The 22,475-nt window shown below is 41.2% G+C and overlaps 1 protein-coding gene across 3 annotated transcripts in view; it reads left to right on the forward strand.

Moving 5' to 3' along the window:
• Window positions 1-777: 777 nt before the first annotated feature.
• The window catches only part of taok3a (TAO kinase 3a), a 64,582-nt gene continuing 42,884 nt past the window's right edge, over window positions 778-22,475 (forward strand). Inside the window, exons 1-2 of one of the 3 annotated variants that reach the window (XM_051074882.1) lie at window positions 778-948; window positions 19,614-19,681. The gene's annotated coding sequence lies outside the window, so the exon portion shown is untranslated. Of the gene's footprint in view, window positions 949-1,009; window positions 1,474-19,613; window positions 19,682-22,475 lie in introns of those variants that run through there. The other 2 variants (XM_018703938.2, XM_018704002.2) reach the window with 2 other exon arrangements.

The raw sequence follows: 22,475 nt of genomic DNA on the forward strand, positions 1-22,475 counted from the left end.
ACATAACACACCCACAAACAAGCACAAAATGACAACAAAGAAATGCCAAACAAAACCATATGTCTCTTACAGTTGTTTTGCATCTCTTTCAGTCTGAACGTCTTGCCCCTCTATAAGAGGGTTTTGGGGCCTTCTGGAAGTCTGCTTCCAGCCACCCATTGTCTTATAATCCATCCATGAAAATGTATTCAGTTGCCTTCGAGATTAAAATTACTACTGTTATTATTTGCTTCTATAGATACAGTAATACTATAAAGTAAACACAAATAAAGAGGTGTTTTCTCAGTCTTTTATTTTGTACAAAGGACACATTTTCGCCCAGCCAGGTACATCCTCATGGCTTTTTTTTTTTTTTTAAACTGATAACTGATGTGATGAAACTAGTACTGAGTGCTACAGTTGAACTTCAAATAAGCAGCAGCAGGTGGCAGCATTGTATTAAGTGGGTTGTATTCAAGAGAGGAGCTGGATTGCCATCGCCGAAGTTGCAACAGAATCGGGATGACTCAGTGCATGCATCTTTGATGATTTGCAAAGAAAATAAGGTATAGGATTGTTGGTCGTTAACTTTTAATTCATTACCTTGTTAATCAAAACAACATCACCGGAGCGATACGTAATGCTGTATATTTTTACGTTTGATTCGGGTGAACCAATTGAGCAAAAGATACTCACAAAAACAATCAATTTGGTATTTATTCAGCGCAAGAAAATAAGACACGCGGGCTGGAAAATGCACATCCTTCACCACATGTGACAACTTTATTTCCGCCCGTCTGTCAAACTAGCTGTCAAACACGAGCGAGGGGTTGTGCTCCTGCTGCTCCGTCATTCAGGAAGTCCAGACCAACTGACAGCACTTCGCAAAAGTCACACCGACATCTTCAGAGTCGGACTAAATGCTCTTGAAGTGCGTACGCTTTCCAACAACGGCGACTTTTACGAAAGGTGAGCGTTTTCTCTCTCTCTCTCTCTCTCCTCTCTCTCTCTCTGTCTGTTGTTGTGGCGCTGTCTCTTGTTTGTTCCCCCCGCAAACGGTTAACGTCTTGTGTGTGCTACATAGCCTGGCGCTCTCAAACTGAAATGACACTTCCTCTTGTCTCAAGGGCTAAGCTACCGTAGCTAAATGTCAAAGCGGTTAAAAGTGGATATAAACGAGAAACAGCGCTCATTAGGCTGCACCTGAAGTTGGAAATGACCACCATCGCCTGGTTTCGACGTTGTTCGGCTTGTTGTTTGAACGCCACTCTTACTCAGAGGTGGTGAGTACGGAGAGTAGCATCAGCTCGCTGGGGGTTAAGTGCGTAGGTTTGGTTTTTTTTTTTTTTTAACGGTCTTGAGCGTAGTGCATGTTTTGTTGATTGACGAGTCTCTGCACCTGCTGGAAAATCTACGCTGAATTTTGGATATTTACGCTGTGAACTGACTCGGGGGGAAGAAGACGCTTTCCTGTTTGGTTTGTTCCTCGGGGGGGTGAGTATGAAGAGCAAAAACGGATGACCGGTTGTCATGAAGTGTGCGCTTGAAGGTTTTTTTAAAGACAGCTTGACGCTATATAAACTTGTTCGGGGTTGTTATTTTAGCATTGTCATGCAATGTGGGTCAGTGTGTATGAGTCTGTCACATCTAAAATGACTGTGGTACCTTCCATTGCATCCTACATTGTTGTGAGTGAGATTTTACTATCAACGCGCAGTCACAATGGCTCGGTGTAACGTCCACTACACATGACCCCGAACCGCATTTACTACATTACTACGTCTCGCTGCAGTCGAGCATTGCGTGCACTCTTGACACTTTTTCTTTTTACGATTTGGATTGTAATATTGGCTTGCATTTACACAATAATTGCACGTCATTAATTAAAAAAAAAAAAAAAAAAGATTATTTCAAAAAGTCCTTCCTGGCCGTGAACGCCGCAGGAGGTCGTCACCTGCATGCAGGACGGTCAGCGCTCGGTTAAATAAGCAGCGTTAAAAGTAAATGTAGGCTAACATGACGCGCTCGAAATGGCAGATGTAGAGAGCAAGCTGAGCACTAAAACCCAAGCTGACCCAACATGATGTCATCTCTTGTGTGTAGAGCGCATGAGTGAAAGGCAGCAGACCTGGGTTTTCACTGCTAAAACTGTGTCATTTGTAAAGATTTATTTTAAGAAGACTGCCCACGCAATTTCAGGCACAGATGAACAGAATTTAATCTCACATTATGTCATTGCACCTGCACGTCATTCAGGTCGATTTATAGTATTTCTTTCTGCTCAGAGGTTCAGACATGTGGATACTAAATCCACATAAAGTTATTTCACACACATTTTGTTTAGTAGAATAGAGTTACTCGCCTTGGCATAATGCTGAGTAAGGAGTATCAAACTGATGTCAGTTAAAGAGAATATGATATTCTGAGGAAAGAGGTTGTCAGGGTTTGTGCTTTTCTTTACAGTCTTTTAGCCAAAAAGTCTCTACTCAAGAGTTTCAGTGCCCTACTTTAGTTTTCAGCCCTCTCCGTTCAAAGGGCACAGGACTGTTGTGCAAGTCCTCTACCCCGTTGACATCACCCATATCTAGGAGTCTCATTGGCAACCTAATGATTATGCAGGCGAGACAGGGAACAGAAAGTGACACACTTCCTTATTAGTATGTATCTAGGGCAGTTTGGCGTTTATGATTTTACTCTGTTAATGCCATTGTAAGGTAAATGTTTCACTTATCCAGGCTGGATTGACTGACTGATAATACCCAGGTTATGACGCACTCAGTTTGTTACTTGTAAAATGGGACCCAACTGAGGTTAGCCACATCTGGTGAGGTGAATGGTTTTTATAGTGCAGGTTGTGAAACGTGAGACCAAAAAGTGTAAACTGTAGAGAATCTGTTTTAATAGGCACATAATCAATATACTATTGTTCAGTATTTTGGATTAATGATGATGTGCTCATGTCATTTGGCCTTTGTTGAACACTTGATGACACTCTATATGTAATGTGACAACAAGCTTCCATCAGACAGGCAAAGGCAGTCTTAAGCATATTGCTAACAGTCATCTCTTTTTATAGAGCTGTGTGAGAGATTATTGAGACGCTAGCCAGGGGTCTTCTCATGAATTTGCACAAATCCTTTTGAGTACCAGTGGTGTGTGTGTGTGTGAGCTGATGGATGCACTGGGAAAGGACACATCAGCTGCTCTTGACAATTGGCTCATGTCGCTGTCAGACACAGGGGGTGGGGTGGGGGTGTGAGCTGGACATGCTCCCAGCTGAGCCTATGCTCACACTAAGGGCAGGCACCCATTTGCACATGGGACTGATTTAAATTGTGTTCAAGGTCAGGCTCAAGTCAGACTGTGAGAATACACTTTTTTTAGGGCTATGCTGGCAACATGGTCATGGAAGATTGTGTCATATCAGAAAGTCTTGATATTTACTAAACTTTGACGACTGTGTCTCTGCCAGTTATTTTTTCCAATTATACGATTAACCATTTTGTCTATAAAATTCTATAAAATAGTAAAAAAAAAAAGCCCTTTAAAATTTCAAACGGTCTAAGGTGACATTATCTTGTTTCTTATAACAAATAGTCCAAAACCCATATTATGTGCGAGTACATTCATAGTAAACAGTGTGCATTTGTAAATGTACAAGCATTCCAAGTTGGGTTCACCAACCTGTCTTAACTTCACAAACTTAGGAACCTGATGAATGCTGACTGTTCATGACGAGTTGCATGTTTTTCAGATTTCATCAGTAGCATAATCAACACAAAACTGCCATACAAGACTACCTGTTTGGCTCCCTTGGACAGGTCTCAATCACAAAAATGTTACCAAAGAGAGGAAAGACTTTCACTTTGCAAAGCCTTGTTCTGCGTTCAGAAATCAACAGACAAAAGCAATTAGAAATTTAGTAATGTTAGTCATATGAGAAGACCTGAAAATATCAGTAATACTGGTGCTGCCAACAATTTATCATCAGACATAAAGTTAGATGCTAAAAATGTCTTTCTAACCCAAAGTTGTCCAGTTGCAATATGAGAGATGGTTATGGGGACGTGACAGTCATTGAGATAGTAGGTGATGTTAGACAGAGGATCCTGGAGAGCGATCTGCATAAAGAGCCTGAGGCAGCTGTTGGAGTGAGAGGATTTCCCGAGAAACCACTGTAAAGTTTCAATACCAAAGTTTACCGAAAAAAAATTGGATATAAAAGAAAACCCGGTGATGGTGAACAGAATATTAAAGCAGCATTATGTCTGCTTTGTATGATGAAAGTATGATGCCACAGTCGAGAATTAACTCCTGCAGTCAGCGCAATGTAGTTGGTCCTGTTTTTTGGTTTCTGTTGACAGACAACTGAACACTACTAAAATAGCATGGTAACCATTTTTATTTTTATTTGTATTTCCTACTTTGGTCCACTGACCCTGGTGGTCAGATTGCTGTTTTGTGATTGTGACGTAGCCTGACATAGGTTAATAAAACCAAATTAATTTCAAAAGCTGTGCTGTGTGATTGCTGTATTTGGCATTCAAAGTGAGCAATCGCAGAGAAAACCATAGGTGACAGAAAGTTGGCTTCATATCTTTATTGCTACGAGAGACGGGTTCAAGATGCAGCATTTTTTGCGGGACAAGCGCTGGTTTAGAATGGATGGAATGTCAGAAGAGAAAAAAGGTGTGTTTTCAAATTTAGTCAGCTTAGTGTGGGCATGGCCCAACACTACCAGCAGACCTGACATGAGTGGGGGGAGGTTTAAATGCCTGGCAGCAGGCTTAATCATGCCCTATTCTGTAAAGGGGTTTGGATAATCTGGGTGAGTAAAGTTTAAAATATAAAGCAGAGCAATAGGTAGGTGCTTCTCTTAAACTATTCACCCCCAAAACTTTCTGGAGGGCTGTTATTCAGTAATTACAGTGAGGCCACACCAGCATTTATTACACTTTGTACTAAATTTGTTTAATCTGAATCGGTGGATTTGCTCATGGAGGCAGCAAATCCATGAAAATCCTTTAAATTGCATAGGAAGAAGGCAAAGCAGCACAATATAGAACAGTGGGAAGGACATCCCCAAATTTAGTGACCAAATTCAAACCCACATGGTGGCTCATATCCAATGTGCTACAGAGTGTTTGAGAAAGTGTTGGAGTGTATTGCCCTGTTGCTGTGCCTAACATCTGATCCCGATGAGAGAATTTGTTCTTACAGGAGCTGTAAATTATTACATTAACCTCACAAGGAGGAAATGGACTCAGCAAAACAGACATCTTAAACCCCCACTCCTTAATCAGAAACATTTCTTATTTCTGCAGGTTCCTGTCCATATGTCATTGAGATGTTCTACAGGCTTCAGCAAATTCATCTGTACAGCCAAAGTCAGTGCTGTCAAACAGGCTACAATAGTTACAATTGTTCGTGTGACCTCTATGTGCCTGTTTTAGCTTCTGCTTCACAGCTCTTCTAATGTGCTGCTGTAGTGCCTAATGCAATCTCTTTCAGTCTCAGCTGAATCTCGACTTGTCTAATTTAAGAACAACCAGAAGGCATACATGCCGGTTTGTGGCCTTACAGAACCTGAGCCTTTTTTAATTAGCGCTGAAAACAGTGTTTTGGACAGCCATCTCTGTCCCAGCTATTATCTAACAAGTGATGTCTCCCCAGATTGTCCAACTCTTTCTGTCCTCTTCCTCCTCTTGTGCGGGGTCATTTGGATGTCAAAGTTAACAAGTTTACCTGCCCTGCTGTCGAAGAACCATGACAGGCCCACTGGTAGGCCCATATGTCTTATTGCTTGCCACCAACCCTGTAATGAGTTTACTGGCTGTGTGCTAGGTCAGCTCAACATATCTGCAAGACAACCATGATGATATTTTCCAAAAATCTCTCTCTCTTTCGATGCCAATGGTGAATGTCTTGGCAGGTTTTACTTTGCATCTAGGGCAACCTGTTGAAAAACGCACACTTCTCCTCCCTGCTGACTAATCCACCTCAGCATTTCTCACAGCTCTCTGCTGAAAGTGATGAACTTTTCTCCACTTCCATGTGACAGAAGGTTGACTTTTGAAAAATATATTAGAGAATTGTCAGTTTAGCCTGGTGCTACAGCAGTTTGGTGGTTTATGCCACGGTAGCAGAGCGCATCAAATATTAAAGCGCTGCTGTCAGGCTTAATGTTCTGCAGTGATCTGGTTTAGCATGTCTAATATAGGAATGCTGTCTCCAGATGACAATGAGAATTATGCCCTCCCTACCCCCACCTCTCCTCTACTAGCAGATGTGTTCATGCGTACTGCTTTTAATGATGATTTCAAAAGACAGCAAAACTCTGCACTACTGCAAGATCGTGGTCTTGTGAAGCCAGCAAGAGAGAGAACCAGTACAAATATTTGGTAGCGGGATTAATCTGCAGTAGCAGTAGCACTTTATTTAATTACCCAAACGTGAGGACTGCACGCACATGCCCATGTTCCCAGCGGGTGGATTCTTAAGCCTTTGCACCCAAGATAGACTTAACCATCTAGCTTCTCAGTTAAATGTGTGTGTTTGGAAGACTACTTCATCTACATCTTCAGCTCTTAAGCAAAATGTATTTTTTACCATCCGTCTAGTGGTCCATGTCCATGAAGGCCTAAAAGACCAAGTCATAATAAGAAACTCTTTCATCAGCATTTACTTGTGCATTTGTTGGAAACTGTATTCGCATCACTGACCATGATAGGAGTCACAAGGAAAAATGTGAAATGGATCCAGTCATGGCCCAGCAGCTGGTGCAGACCTGAGTCATGGTCTTGGTCTACTGAAAGCTGTTTAGAAGGGGAGGAAGTCACGGCCCAACAGATGTCTCATCAGCAAATGCCTCCCCAGTGAGTGTGCCACTTCTGCTGTTCACTCGCCACTTTGCACTGCTGGAAATTGTCTTCGTCTGACCATCTTGTTTAGATCTTGGGCGAGCAGTGGATCCAGCTGTCACCCTTTGAACAGCTGAAAATCTTGCTTGTGTCTGGAGGTCTGGCCAGCCTTGATGCACCTGGCACATTCAATTTTTTTCTTTCTCAAGTATTTTACAGACTCTCTGCTAACATGACATCTGGCTTAATTTGTTTACCACATGCAATATTGATATGTTTTATGCCAAAATGCAGAACAGATTGGTTGTTAAATACGTCATTCTTTCATATACATTACATGGATTGTTTCTCCCCTCATTGTTTTCCTCCTCAAACATACTAAACCCTCTGTCATAAGAGAGGCATTTTGGCAAGTCAGCCTGACTGGGTGTGGGAGGTTAGCACGAGCGACTTGATCACAGCCCTTCATTAGAAGCACGCCTCCACTCCTTTGGCGAGGTTGCAGCTGTGACCATGAGTTAGCCCCTCTGCCTGCCCCTCTTCTTTTCAACCCCCATTATGTCCGGCTACATCTGTCTCCAGCTCTCCTGTGAAATCTGCAAGCCTCTCTCTGCTCTTCCATGACTAGGCCAAGTTGAAGTGCTGGGGAATTATGTGCAGCCATCATCATCACCCAAAGAGACGTCACCGTTGCTGATGGCTGACTTGTGTTATCTCTGCCCACCACCACCCCTCCTGGGTCTGGGGCTTAATTTAGCTCGGCAGAATGAAGGAAAGAGCTTAGGCAGATGTATTTTTAGAAATATATGGTTCACTGTAATAGGGATCTTTAAAAAAATTGAAATTGTCATGTCATAGGCCTACAATCATGCATCCATACTGCTGACTCTCCCCTGCATCCAACCAGCTGGGAAAACTATATGTGCTGCTAGCTTAGCAGAGTGGGGCATGTCAGCAAGGCTTAGGATGCATAATTGTGATGGACATGTTTGCTGATGTGAGTGGGGGTGAGGTAATACACTGCACCACACTGGTCTATTTTGGGAGCTTTCTTTGCCTGCCCAAAGCGCTTTTGTGTCTCACAGTTCTACATCATAATTTAAAACATGTTTCTGATTTTGTCCTTCACTTCTTTTTAAGAGTCAATTACAGAGCGTGTTTCACTGGTGTGTTGCTTGAGCACTTCCAGGTCAGGCTCAGTGGTCAATGTTGGCAACATGGCATTATTTAATGATCACTGTCACACTTTCATTCCATAGCATTACTAAATGACGTGGGATTTTTAAGTGTGATGTCGCCTGGCAAGATCGTGCTGAACCTTTTTGGTCTGGCTGCTACAGAATCCTGATGTAAATGCTTGATAAGTCCTCATCTGTTGGGCTACCAGAGTGTGTGCCAAACCCACCCCATCCCCCCTAGTCCCAAGAGAAACTAGGCCTCTGCCCAAGCTCTGTGCATCCCTAATGCTGCGACTGGACAGCCTCCATTGGGTCAAGTGGAGATTTGCCTCTGATGAATCTGGGGGAGATTGTGTTGTGCACTGGCAAGCCAGCAATGAATAAATGTGACTTTTATTTTTTATTTTTAGTTAAGTCTGTGCCTCAGCCTGGCTGAATATGTTTATCACAGGACAACCCCCCACACCCCCCAACAGTGATTTTAAATGCAAGTGAACATCAAGGCTCACAAATTGTAGAGGTTTTACTGTTGGGCAACACAGATATTTTCTTGCAATTCAGCCTCCTCCCATCGTTGCTGCTATTATCTTTCCAGCTGACCTTTTTCTTGATTAACCCCTGATTCATCAGGCCGGATGTGAATGGTGTGTCATATTGCATGAGGGGAACATATTAGAAATAGATCGTAAGGCGAGCCAAAGCAAGTGCTTCTGCCACCCTTTTCTTGCTTAATAGTCCACATTAGGTTAGCCTTGTATGCCTTTCTGAACCCAGAGAGCCCAAGGTTAAACTGAACAATTGTCCAATTAAACTGTGACTTGGAGGGAACTCTGCCAGTCAACACCCGGCTCCTCTACTTCCCTCACTCATTCTCGTTTCCTCTCTTGCTCGCGCACACACAAGCTCACCGCATACTCACAAACGAACCAGATGTGCAGTGCTACAAAGCCAGGGGGCCACGAACTTTGGAATAATTGCAGGGATGAGATTGTCCCTGAGGGAAAATGAGGAAATGGTTAAATTATCAGGCCGTGAGGGTATCAAAGAAACTCTTGCATGCACACGCCCTTCCTGGGTTTTCATAGACAGCAGCTTGCATGACCCGTGTCCAGCTATTGTTTCCTGGTGTGATACAGCGGTCATGTCAGATAGGAAAGCCTTTTGTGCATTCTTAATCAATTCACAGTGAAGGAGCAGGAAGCAGGCCAATATTACTGCAAGATTAGATTTCAAGGTTCAAGTTACTCCTCTCGCCAATAATCACAGGCTGGATTTTGTTTTGTTGATACTCTGTGATCATTGTCACACAGAAGATAATTAAGCATTTGTTCATAGATAAGCTTTTAAACTGTTGATAATGTCTAAGTCTAGGCCGACATTGTGACTAGGGAGTTTTTAGTTGTACAGTAATACCAGGAAATGAACTACCTTTGAGGACAGTTAAAGAAGCTAGGGCTGAATACTGGCCCTGGCTTCTTTCCCACACATACATAACACATACACATACATAAACAAAGTCAAGATAATAACCATGATTGAGGGCCATAATGGACACCAGGCAGGACCACTGCATCTGACGCGCTCTGACATCCATCTAGTCTAAGAGCTTTTGTCTATGTATGCCTCTCATTCTCTCTTGAACATAACCACACATCTCTCTCACCCTGATTTATTGGGCTGTGTGTTATAAATAAAGTGTTCCTGTTATTAATTTATGGCCCTTCCTTTTTTACTGACAAATATTTGCAGTATAAAAATTTACATGATTAATTATTGATTGGCAATGCACATAGGACTGCAGGGTTTTGTGGACTATAGGGGTCATGGACGTCTGAGCTGTGTGCACTGGTGAGGTTGGACTGTACAGCTCAAGTGGAGGATGCAGTGATAGTGAAACATTTACTGGAAGGAAAGAGTGACTGCTCTCCAATCCCCTTTCCATTCTCCCTTCCCAAAGAGACAGGGTGTGAGAGGTTGAGTTAATGGATCCCACCAGGAACAGCGAGTCTGGACCAACAGTGAATGTTACAGATGAAGGGGAAAAAAAGAGGAATAAATAAAGAACAGGCAGCAGAGTGGTGTACTGATTGGAGTGACAAAGTCCTTGAAATCTAAAGCCTGGCTAGTACGACTATTTTCCTGCATATGTCCTGGAGCAAGAAAGTGAGTCTACTTGCCATTAAAAGTCTGCTGGATTCCTTCAAACTGATACTAAGTGAGAAAGTTACATACAGAGAGCTTGTCTGTGCACACAATTATGGTTGAGGGCGTTTATCAAATACAAGCCATCTGGTTCAAACTCATGCACGTCATTTTTAGTAATCTTTTCGTCTAATAATTGATCGTATAAAGGCAGTGATGTAATCTGTGGTGATAAAATTGCCAGTATTAAAGGTAGCGCTGAAAGTATTTACAGATTACTTGATTGTCAGTCAACAAAAGTAATTTAATACCTGGTTGATAGTTCAAGTAATTTATCAAGCAACAAATCTTAAACCCTCTCTTGTTCTCCTCAGTTGTAAGGATTTGCTTCTTTTACACCTGTATGTTTCTATAAATTGAAGTTGAACGGTTGGTCAAACAAAACAAGCAATTTACAGATCTGACTGTGAGAACTTGTAATAGGGAGTGTTCATGATTTTCCCACATTGTAATAAATAACTAAACAGTTAATTTCTTCACTGAAAGTGGGTGAGTGAGTGGAAAAATTGATCCATAATGACTATGATTGCTAGTTGTTGAAGGCTGTTGAACATCAGTGAAGGCAACCTCAGATCACTCATGTCTGCAAACACAAGCACATATGACCTGTACATGACAAAACAAAGTTGTGCTGATGCCTTGCTACTGCAGGTACCTTCATGGAAATGGGAAATCTCTGTGATATAGCCTGGTCTGACCCAGCCAAGCTGTTGCCTGTGGTCACGTCTCTTTTTATTGGATAGTTTCACAAACAGTCGTTTAACAAAACCCATCAATACGCCAGTGCCTGAGGTTTTAAAGACTCGTCACTTTAGCTACAGTTGACGTATTGATGCACATTGAATCTTTTTTATGTAATTGGCCTGACACAGACAAATAGCCATTCTAACAATGGCATTAGTAAACATGTCATTGAGTTTAGTGTATTAAACCACATAACTGTTACGTAGGTGATACCTTAAAGGCATTTGTGTGGGTAAAATCTGTTCTCCACAGGCCTGATATTATATTTTTTTTACTCCCCCTCTCTTTTTGCGTGTGTGTGTGTGTGTGTAAAAGGCTTGGATGAATCAGTTCAGATCTAAAAGAGGAAGGGGGAGGCTAAGTTCTGAGCCTGAATTAATTCCCAAACTAATTGCGGGCAGACTTTACAGGGGATAAAAAACTAAAATCCTAAGGCCTAAAACCCATGGGCCCTCTCCCACTCTGCATAAATCCCAGTGATGATGTACATAATTTATACTGTCAGTGTATATTTGAAAAAGTAGAGGAAGAAGAGGCAAAACACGGGGGAAATGACTCAGTGGCCTAGATGCATGTTTCCTTTTTGGGGTTTTCTCTGCTTAATTTCCTCCGCTTATCTTTCTCTTTCGTTTTGGCTGATCATTCTCTCTTTTTTGGGCAAAGGAGGGTTGCAGGTTTGCACGTTTATGCTTCTCCTCCTGCTTAGCATCCACTGAGGCATTATAGCTAGAGTCAAATTACCCACCACCTTCTCAGGCACTCCTCAGCTGATGTGCTGTGATGATCAAGCCATTTCCGTGTTGACATGACACACTAACGGCTCGTCTATCACACTGATCAAATGAGGACAATAGGGGCACTGTGTCATGTTAGTATTCAGTGAGTAAGACAAAGTTTGTGGTGTTTGTCTGGAACCACTTGCAGGCTTTGACACACAAACCCTGACACCCCATTTTCTTTTTTCTTTTTTTGGTTTTCTTTTCTTCACGGTCAACTGAAAGCCACAGGCTCCTTCAGAAAATGGCTCCCTGTGATACACTAGTGGTTGCAGGACATTTTTATTCAGTCTATTATGAAGCTGACAGCTGTGGGAGTCCTGGCCATAAATGTATAACTGTGAATCACAACATCCCCCGCCATCCCGTGAGGCCCCGGCAAATGACTGCATGACATCATCATTTTCCCTCCAAGAACATGGCCTTCAAGAAAGTCAGAGAGGGCGTCTTGTTCATCCTGCATAGACGTCTTACATGGAATCCATTCGCTGAGCTGTTTGGAGGATTTAGAATAGACTTGTGTTCACTGCTCTGGCTTTGTCTGGAGGGGCTGTCGGTATTGCTCTGAATTCAGCAAACCTTGGTTGGCAGATTAGGGAAATAAGGCCGTTGAAAAGATTAAGATACTTCCTCAGGCAAGGGGTCTAAATCTTAGTTCTCTGGCTCTTGCACCAGATGACAGAATGAGGGAAAACGTGATTCACTCATCCTGTCTGGGAGAGGTGGACACATGCAAGGACAGTGGTTGCATCACTCCACCATTCACGGCACTAGAGCATCACTCACACTCCAGCTAATGCAGCTCAACCTGTCTGTTAATTTGAGTCTCTTTAATATTTCATTATGAAAAAAAAACTCAGCAAGTGGCAGCTGCATGTCCTACTCATTGCAACAATTTCTCCTTTGCACTGCTCTCAGTACGGTGCATCCAGTAGGCCTCTATTAATCTTTCTGCTGCTCTTGATTGGAAAATCCTGTTGGGCTTTAGAGTAGCACTTCACTCGACGCTCAGCCTTCCCCTTACACACACATGCACACATACACACACACTTGGAGCTGAAACTAGATCAGCTGGTGTGTACTTCCATGAGGAGAAGCCCCTCTGTGTGTGTGTGTGTGTGTGTGTGTGTGTGTGTGTGTGTTGTGTCTATGCACACTGCTGATTAAATGACTGTAGCACTTCATGTAATGATTACTTGCATTCTTCGTGTATGTGTATGGCTGTGTACATGTGCCAAGCCTATGTGTGTTTGCACATTGTCTTTCATACACTCAAACTCTCTGGTACTCTCATGCATTTTGCATGGCCTTGTGGGAAAGCAGAATGGGGATACAGCAGCAGGATGACTCACTAGCCGGTGTCGGCATTTGACCACCGGCACTTGTAACTGTGGTGTCGGGAACAAAGCTAGGACTCTCTCTGCACGAGTCTCCTCTAAGACACACATGCAAAGAGCGACTGAGTCTTTGAAGGGTCAGAATATTTGAAAAGAGGGCTCAAACCTCAGCCATGACACAGCGGGTGCAAATCATAGTCAATCTGTGTTGGCTGTCATGTGGCCTTGATGTCAGGCAGCCCCAGACTGGTCGGTCTCACACCACCACTTATGAGTTAATATGTGTGTATGCATTTTAAAATTTGTTTATAGTTGCATAAAACATAGGTCTTTAGTCATTGTGTACACATGTATCCTAGTACGCTTGCACATTGTATGTGTTTTTTTATATGTATGCATGTGTGATTCCACAGCTGTCATGTGTTTGTGTGTGCAACTGAAGAGTATTTTTGCAGCCACAATGAAAATCAATACAGCTGGGAATTGATAGTGTCATAAACAGGCCCTGGGTTATTGCCTAGTCAATATGGCCCATATAGTCACCGAGTCCCAGCTGAGCCTGGCTGGATGTGGCCAGTGGCAGTAAGTGTTACACACATTGATGAAAACACCAGCACTCATCGAATGGCCTGTCTTTTGCTTTCACACCATTTTAGCACAAGCAGAGGCCTGATGTGTCACCCAGGGTCTATAACAACCCGGCACCCAAAGGCCAAGACCTCACTGACCGAGCCTAATTGACATTTACTCTTAATTGCTGTCTGTCCTCTTCTCTCCCCTTTTTGTTAATCAACAACAGGAATATAATTTTATTTAGTCTGTATTTGTATTCCAGGACATCTTCAATAAATCCCTCATATTTGTGTTGAAATTTACTGTCAAGTTTCCCATTTTCTCGCCTAACCATCCTCCTCATGCACATTAATGCCAAACTAAAGCTTAAATCTACATATGATTTTTGTGGATATCATGAATAGTAAGCTGACGGCAGGCAGTGAAACTAACTAGGTGCAAAAGTGATGAAGCACAGACCATGGGGAAAAAGTAACGGACTCTGGCTAATGACAAATTTGAAAGTTACAGGACGGACAAAGGCTGCAAAACTGAGGAGTTAACATCCATAGAGCTTGTGGTCTGTTAATCCATGGAGAAACCTTGTGTCTCCCTTGTTTCGTGAGGATTGCTTGAAGTGTTAATAGATAGAGAGGAGGTAGTCACTTCTTTTTTATTTCTTCATGGCATGACTTGAATGTTATTTGTCCATCAGCAACTGTATGTAAGCCTCTCTAGATGTTAATCATATCCTCCTGCTCGGTGGAAGAAACACCACCATGACCTGTCCTCACCTGTGCTTGTGTTGGAAAACACACTGCCGGTGTGGAATAAAGCATAACACCAGATTTTTTGTGTGAACTCAACAGCCACAAATTTACCTCTTATTTAGATCAAATTTCCCACAAATCATACTCCAGCTGAGAGAATAATTTGCTTTGTTCATGTGACTGTGCTATTTTTGATTACGCTGTAATGGTGTAAGCATGCAAGAGCAGGGGAAATGTCCCAGTGGGAAAAGCTTCTAAAATATTAATAATTATGTGTTTTATTTTTTGATGTTTTTTGCTTTTTCCTCTAGTATTCTTGTAGTATTAAAACTGCAGTGTCTGAGGTTTAGACATCACCCTTGTTGAAATGTTAGATTTCCTTTGTCACCTATGCACATTATGAATGCCTTTAGTGGGTGAACACCTATCTTTAGAATTAGCTAATGTTCTTTTTTTTGGGGGGGGGGCATTGTAAAATTGGCACAAAGTGTACTGTGACTCGTGTGAACTAAATCGTTTGTCACCGGCAGCGTGAGCACTGAGAATGTGTTCATTTTGCAGTTGAAAGTTGCTGTCGTGAAAGTGAGCTGGTGTAGACAGATTCTCTGTTGAACCCGGTGACCTTAGGCCAGCTTCATGGATTAAATTTGGCTTGTGTGTGGGCCAGTGCTTTACAGATTACACCCTGTTAACCCTCTGATTGACTGGTCTCCAGTCACCCAACCCTGTCATTAACTCCTGATATAGGCTTATTGGCTAGCAGGACCATCCACTTGAACTGGCTGTAGTAAATATAAAGGTGGAACAAAAGGTTTTGAAGGCAAAGGGGTCGTGCATGTCAGTGAATGAGACTGTAAACTGTTGTAGGTGCTTAAATACTGGTGGCTTGTAATTGAAATTGGATCAAAAAGCCCTGACCTTGTGTTTCAGTATCTTGTGGTGAACCAGCTTTGGACTCTTCCACTACAGCTGTTGCGTCATCATTCTCTGTTCTCTGTGTTGTTGTGCTTTGCAGATATTCATTTGTTCCACCTTTAGAAAGGTTTAACAAGTTCAGTTGATCAGTCTTTGTTATTGCATAGCAGAAAAAGAACAGGTGTAACTAATCACATTAACGATGGCTTCATTTTTTTTTAGTGTTCCAGTAATACATGTCATTGAGCCACTAGGCACATGAAGCTGGCACACCTAAATACAGGGCACCTCCTGCTATAACATGTCAGATTAGCTTCTATAAAAAATCATGGGTGTGAAAGAATTTATTTTGTGGTGTTCAGTGCTTAGACATATAACATTAAAAACATGCAGGTACACAAGTGGGAATTTCTTTTGTTTAAATGACACAGGCAAAATTTTGGGTGAACCACTGGAATAAAAACTTCCTGTTGCTGTGCACACCTGTATTTTTTTCCTACACAGTAAATGCAGTCTGCACCTGTTATAACAATGGACTCCAGGGGCAGAAATTAAGATAAATCAGTCCCAACCTTTTCTCCCCTTGTTAGGTCATTTACTCCCTCCCTCCCTCTCGTTTTCTCTTTGTCTCTCTTTTTCTTTCTTTGTCATCGTCTCCTTTTGCCCTATTTGTCTCAGTCTCTCATTTTAATCCAAAAACACATACACAGTCATACTTGTTCTACAAACTCATATAGGAAAGTGTCCTCTTGTACTTAAACTTTAAATACTCTTACTGACACATAGCCAAAACCCAGGCTAATGCAGGATAGTTTTTGTCCAAGTTGGAAATAGACAATCTAGGTTAGTGTGAGCCCTGGGGTAATTTGAGTGTTATTTTATTTATTTATTTATTTATTATTTATTTATTTCAAATTCTCTCGGGGACAGTGACTAAGACATTATGGCAAAGGTGTACATGCACAGTCTCTGCGAATTGCTCCAGATTAATTGAATGGTTTTCAGACATAATTTGCATAAAATCCAACACACGTGCGTGTTGGTGCTTGTTTAGTGAGTCAGCTTAGAGGAGGTGGTGCTGGTGGATTCGTGCTTTTAAAATAATGAAACCGGCACTGTGCTGGGCCTACAAGGGTTTTCAAAAAATAGAGTTTGACCAAAATGATTGCCTGAGAGAAAAGAAATTACATAAACATGAAACTCCCACATTTGGACATGTGTTTTACTGCAGGCATGTCACGGAAGACGCACAGTGCAACAATAAGTGCTTGCAAAGTACAGTAATGAAAATACAAACAAACTGTTAGTAGGTGGGTTTGACTATCATTCAAAAGGTTTTGACACTGGTACCAGTATCTGTAAATTGCCTTTCAATACCAGTTCCTAAATGATACATTTCTATTTTAATACAGAAAGTCTTGATTTAAATCAGCTTTGTTTAGATCTTAAAAATCAGATTTTTCAGCAATAAATGAGATAGGAAACAAATCTTTAGTTTTACTTATCAGGGCCATGGCATTTTTAAATATTTGAAGCAGTTTTACAGCATAATAAGCTTATACATGCTCTATTTTTCAAGACAAAATGGAAATACATACTCGCTATCTTCATTTACTATTGCTGTCTTTATCTAACATTGGATCATAAAAATATAACTATTTTAGCTCACTAAAGGTGGGACAAAGGTGTGCATGTGTTTGTGATCACGGTTCAGTTAATTTACTCCCCTTTTTATAGCATTTCGTCCAGATGGTTGATCAAATGTATCCTGGTTGTCTTTTCTGTTTTCCCAATTCCTAGCTCTTTATAGTCTCCATTCAACAACAAATCTGTGTGGCCAATAAAACTTAAACATTTATCAATTTATCTATTATGTATGGTATTGGTGAACAAATTCACCATTTTGTTAAAGGTGGTTTACATGCATTTGTAAAAAAAATAGTTTAAAAAAACAAGCTAAAATTAAAATTGTGAGGAATGTGTTTACACGTCTTGCTTTATGTGTATTTGTGGCTATTCCTGGGCGTCACCTTGGCAGGTCCACTCCAGTGCCCTTGAAAAAACAACAGTGGAAGGGTTAAAACAATCACTGTCAGGTCTGTGGTTATAGTGGATTACAGGGTATGCCAAGTAAAAGGATGTGGAGTATTCTTACTTCAAACAAGAAAAAGGATCTGATTTCCTGGTTTGGTTAAATTGCAGCTTCCATAGTTAGAGGTGCTGCTCTCCAGCTCTTCAGCCCTTTCTCCTGTTCTGTGTATGTGTGTGCGTGTAACCTGTTGATCTTTATAACACTCAATCCTCGCCAGTGGTTCCCATGAACAACCCCCTGCTCCTCCTCCCTCACTTTCTCTGATGTGCAAAATTGTCTGTGAGGGACTGTTGAATAATTTAACAGCATGGTGACGGCGCTCATGTGACACTGTACTTAGTGTTTGTTCTTGTTTCATTCAGTGTGTGTGTGTGTGTGTGTGTGTGTGTGTGTGTGTGTGTGTTGTTTGTATATATTTAAGGGGGAGGGGTTCGGGAAAAAAAGACAGAGATTGATTTTGTGTATGTGAGTGTGTGTGAAAGACTATGTGGGTTTGGAAAAAGCAAGATAGTAGACCACACACACTATTGACCAGGTTTAAAAAAAAAAAAAAAAAAAAAAGCTCAACTGAAAAGGCGCTAACACAGATAGTTGCCAGACAGGATGAATGGCTTTAATAGAGAATACTCCAGGCTTTGCTCCGGAGGGACAGACACACACCCCGACCCCTCTGGATTCATGGGATTGCTCTATAAAAGCTTTCACACTGAATGAGGGATGGTTTTTGTGTGGCGGTGTGTAAGTGTGTGTGTGTCTGTGCTTGCATATGTGTGAATATTTGTATCTTTTGTTACCTTTTCACAGGTACAGATATATCCAATGCACAAGGCAAACTGTTATACTTTTACTGACGGCTCTTTCAGATAGCATACATATTTGCTCAATGCTTGCCCTCAATACAGATGAAAAGATCTCAGTCTTCACTGTATATTTGGGGAGGTTGAGGCACTGTGAAATTTTTTTTCCAGCCTCCAGATTGGAAGAGAGGACTTTTGTAGCTTTGAGAATAGAAAGTATTCCAAGGCAACTGAAAATAATAACAAGGTCTTGTCCAGTGGTCCTAGGTTGTCAGTCTCCTCAAAGAGAACCACATACACACTTAGAGAGATTTTAATTTTGCTACAGTTATCTTTGTCTGTTTTCTCACCATTGGTGATCCTCATGGCACTGAGATAAATGCATTGCAGTTTATCTGAAAGAATGATTTTAATTTGAGTGGGGCGACATGATCATGCCCTGTGTGAAAGCCACATAACTGCACCCTTGCAGACTCTTAAAGGAAACTGGTAAGCAATTAAGCTTCAGCTTCAGCAGGAACCTTGTGAATTCTCTGCAGAGAAATCTATAGTACCTCCAAAATGTTGCATGTGCATGTATGCAGATATGTGTTTGTGTGTGAGTGATAAAACTATAAGTAAAAGTTTCTATATTGTCAGTGCCATAATTGTACCACATTCCAGCCTTCCATAATGGAGAGAGATCATCTTTACCCCACAGCCCCTGGCCCTTGGCCAAACACCCTACAAATGCCTTAGGCTAAGTTAATATTGCATAGCTGCCACTTTACACACAGATCCTATATATGGACATGTGCAAGGGGGGGGGGAATTGTATGAAAAATTTTCTCACGTGTGAAGGTTTCAGTGTTGTGGTTGTGTGTGTGCTATTCCTATTATAATACCCTGTAAGTCTGCATCATTGCATGTGACTTTCCTACATCAATATGGAGATTAAGACTGATATTGACCTAAAGCTTTAGGGCAAAAACTGGAGCTGCTGTCTTCTGCTTCGCCAGAAGTGTGAATGATCTGGCTTGGCACGATTGAGAGCTAATCTACTTTAATGGACATGTCTGCGGAGGGGAGGATTGTTGCACTATGCACTTTTGACATTCATTTAATTGAGGTTGAAAGCTTTTGACTGTTTTTTTTTTTTTTTTGATGACAGTTGTTGCAATAAATAAATGAACATTTAAACATGCCAACACTCCTAATATTCAAACAGCGTCCAGTCACATTACAAGTTGAATACACGTGAATGTGTGTGGTGTAGCTGCTCAGCTTAATTGCATTTGTGCTTTTGACCAGTTGGATGACTTGTTCAAGGGAGATCACTGCTCAGAAGTCATCCACACTTTCCCATCTAGTGCTTGGAAAGACAAAAACCTGTTACTGATAAAGATACTTATTACATTTGTTGTCTCTGCAGGCACACAAGCTCATCTAGGATCAGCTCTTCATCCCCAGAGTGCTCTAGCAAAATGAGGTCCATAAAAGGTCATTGGTGCAAAGTTAAGATTTTGAACATCAACTACATAAGTAGAGTAGCCACTGTATGGTTTTGGGCTGTTGTTGCTTCAAGGCAACAAAAGGGTTTTAAGTTGGTGGATAGGCCACTTATTTGTCTCATATTTGTCCCTCAATCCACCAACACCCACATTTATGTTGGCATTAGCCTTAAAGCTAATCTGAGAAGGTAACAGTCTTTGGTGTGGGTGTGTATATGTGTGTTTGTATGCATGCATGTCTCAATGGTGTCACTAAGCTCTTGAGATGAGAGCTGCCCCGAAGTCTCCAAATCCTGCTTTAGAGCGAAGAGTATGTATGTATGAGTGTGTGTGTGTGTGTGTGTGTGAGTGAATGTGTGTGTATTCTTCACTCTGTGAAAATGAGTCACTGCTATAAAAATCCACACCATGCCGCCCTGGCAGGATAATCAGGACATAATGTTTAGTTTCTTTCTATCTCACTGGATTAGTTTATTTTCATCCTGGGAGAATTTTGTATATTGTGGAACTCGCCTCATATTTGGTTGTCTCAGCTCTATTTAAAGCAGTATTTCACTATGGGGCATGTGATTTAAAGCACAACTACCAACCTCCAGCATGACTCATCAAAAGCCCACCTTAGTCATCATCAGCCACTCTGGGATTCATCAAGTGTTGAATTTGTGCACACTTGAGTCTCATTATCATTGATTAAATTCAGGCTAATCAGGGCTCAAAGTAAAGTAAAGACAGATGAAATATTATTACTAGTTGTTTGTTTGTAGTGCTTTAATTGTGCACATTAATTCACAGGCTGCTGACGAAGGGGATCTCACACCCTTTATTCAAAATTCCCTAGGTTTCCATCCAGGAACTTAGGTCATCATGTGATGTTCATATCTGGCATTAATATAGTTCCTAGGTGATCTGACAACAAAGGGACATCTCAGAGTAGTCAGTTCACACCTGATATTAGAATGCATCTCTACATATGTCCTGAATGACCATTTGGATTGGATTTCACCCCACTGTTCTATATGCAAATAAACCTGTACATCATCTCTGTTTGAAGATGAAATGTGGTATTGTTTTTAACAGATGACTTGTGTGCATTCACACCTTTACTTAGAGCAGTCCACTCGTGATTAGGTATGAATGGGGCCATAGATATATGACGTCTTGAAAAACTGAAAGAGGAAGAGGCCCGAACTTGGCCAAAGTCCTTGTTTGATACCCGATATCACATCCAGCTTGATGAATTGCTTGGCCAATCCCTCTGAAAGCTGTTGCATTGGATTGTTTTGCCCAAGAACAGAAATGCAATACAGGGTTGTCGAAACAGTCTTGTTCGGCCAAATTGTGCCTCAGAAATTGACGGCTCGTGAGTCAGGATTTGTGATTCATTTCACAGCGTGTGTCATGTAACAGGAGGAATGGATAGTAGGAGTTGAAGATCAGGATTTTGATCAGTAGCCAGTGCATCAACGAACTTTGTCAGGAAGCCTGTGGTACAGTCTGTCAGGGATGGTGTGACATTTATCTTACTTAATTTGTTAGAGCCTACGTTGCCTGACCTTAACCCTACACACCTTAGAAGAAGTAAGAATTTGCTACAATGATCTGGCTCCAGAAAAGTATCTACACTCAAGGATAGCAAAAAACACAAATAGTATCTGTTTTTTCTGTCTTCTAGCTTCTTATTAACCAAAGAATACATAAGCAAGGCATAGAATCGATGTGTGGATCAGAAAAATAGATCTCTCTCTTTGCTTTCCTCCATCTCACTCTTCTTATTTTTCTCTCATCGCTTTTCATGTCTTTACTGTTTATCACACTCAGAACCTCTGAACCTCAGCTGGCCCTGTGACCTTTGTAACCTGGTCTCCTCAAACACAACAACAGTTACACACACACACACACACACACACACACACACACACACACACACATACACAGACACAGACCTTAGTTGACATTGCAGTGAATATATGGTATTCCTCTTAACCACTCGGCCACTGCACCAGTTGACCTGGTTTTATTTATTTAATGTGGCCTCGCTTTCTGCTTTTGTCCCACTCACAGCATATGTGCATATAGAATGGACAGTATTTATAAAACAAAGTTTCAGTTCTCAATTATTTAGCAAAGCTGTTAATAATTACTCTTGATTCCTTTGCAATGACTTAGTTTAGCAACTGCAAATCATGTGCTCAGCTGTAAAACGGCATGTTTTTAAAATAATTTTTACTGTGATATCCTCAGGAGACAATATTATGTTAAAAATTAAGTAGGTAAGGATATATTCCTGGCTTGTACCAGGTGCATTTACATCTTTAAGAGGTGAAAGAGACTTTTATGACATTTCACCAAAAACTAGATTTTATTTCTTACCTCTAGGATCTCAGATGTGAGGGTTTGCAGCTTTTCTCTGTTTTATATCATTGGAAATTGTTTTGGTTTTCAGATCATAGGTCTGCGAAAATAAGGCATTTGAAGGTTGGAAACCTTGAGTTCTGGATACTTGTGATGGGCCTTTTTTTCATTTTTTTATGGCATTTCTAAACTAAACAATTAATCAATCAATAAAGAAAATAATTGCTAATCGATAATCATTAGTTGCAACCCTGAAAGTAGATTATGTTCAGAATCAGAATAACTTGTTTGGTCATTGTCACATGTACAACAAAATTAAAAATGCCATCCAGTCGATGCATTATTCCTAAAATAGAATATAAAATAAATGAAATTCAGATTGTATCCTTGAAATAAAATGAATCTAAAGGCCTCTTGAAGATGGACTTGAG

The sequence above is a fragment of the Lates calcarifer genome, linkage group LG13, assembly GCF_001640805.2.
Source record: "Lates calcarifer isolate ASB-BC8 linkage group LG13, TLL_Latcal_v3, whole genome shotgun sequence".
Classification (NCBI taxonomy): Eukaryota; Metazoa; Chordata; class Actinopteri; family Centropomidae; genus Lates; species Lates calcarifer.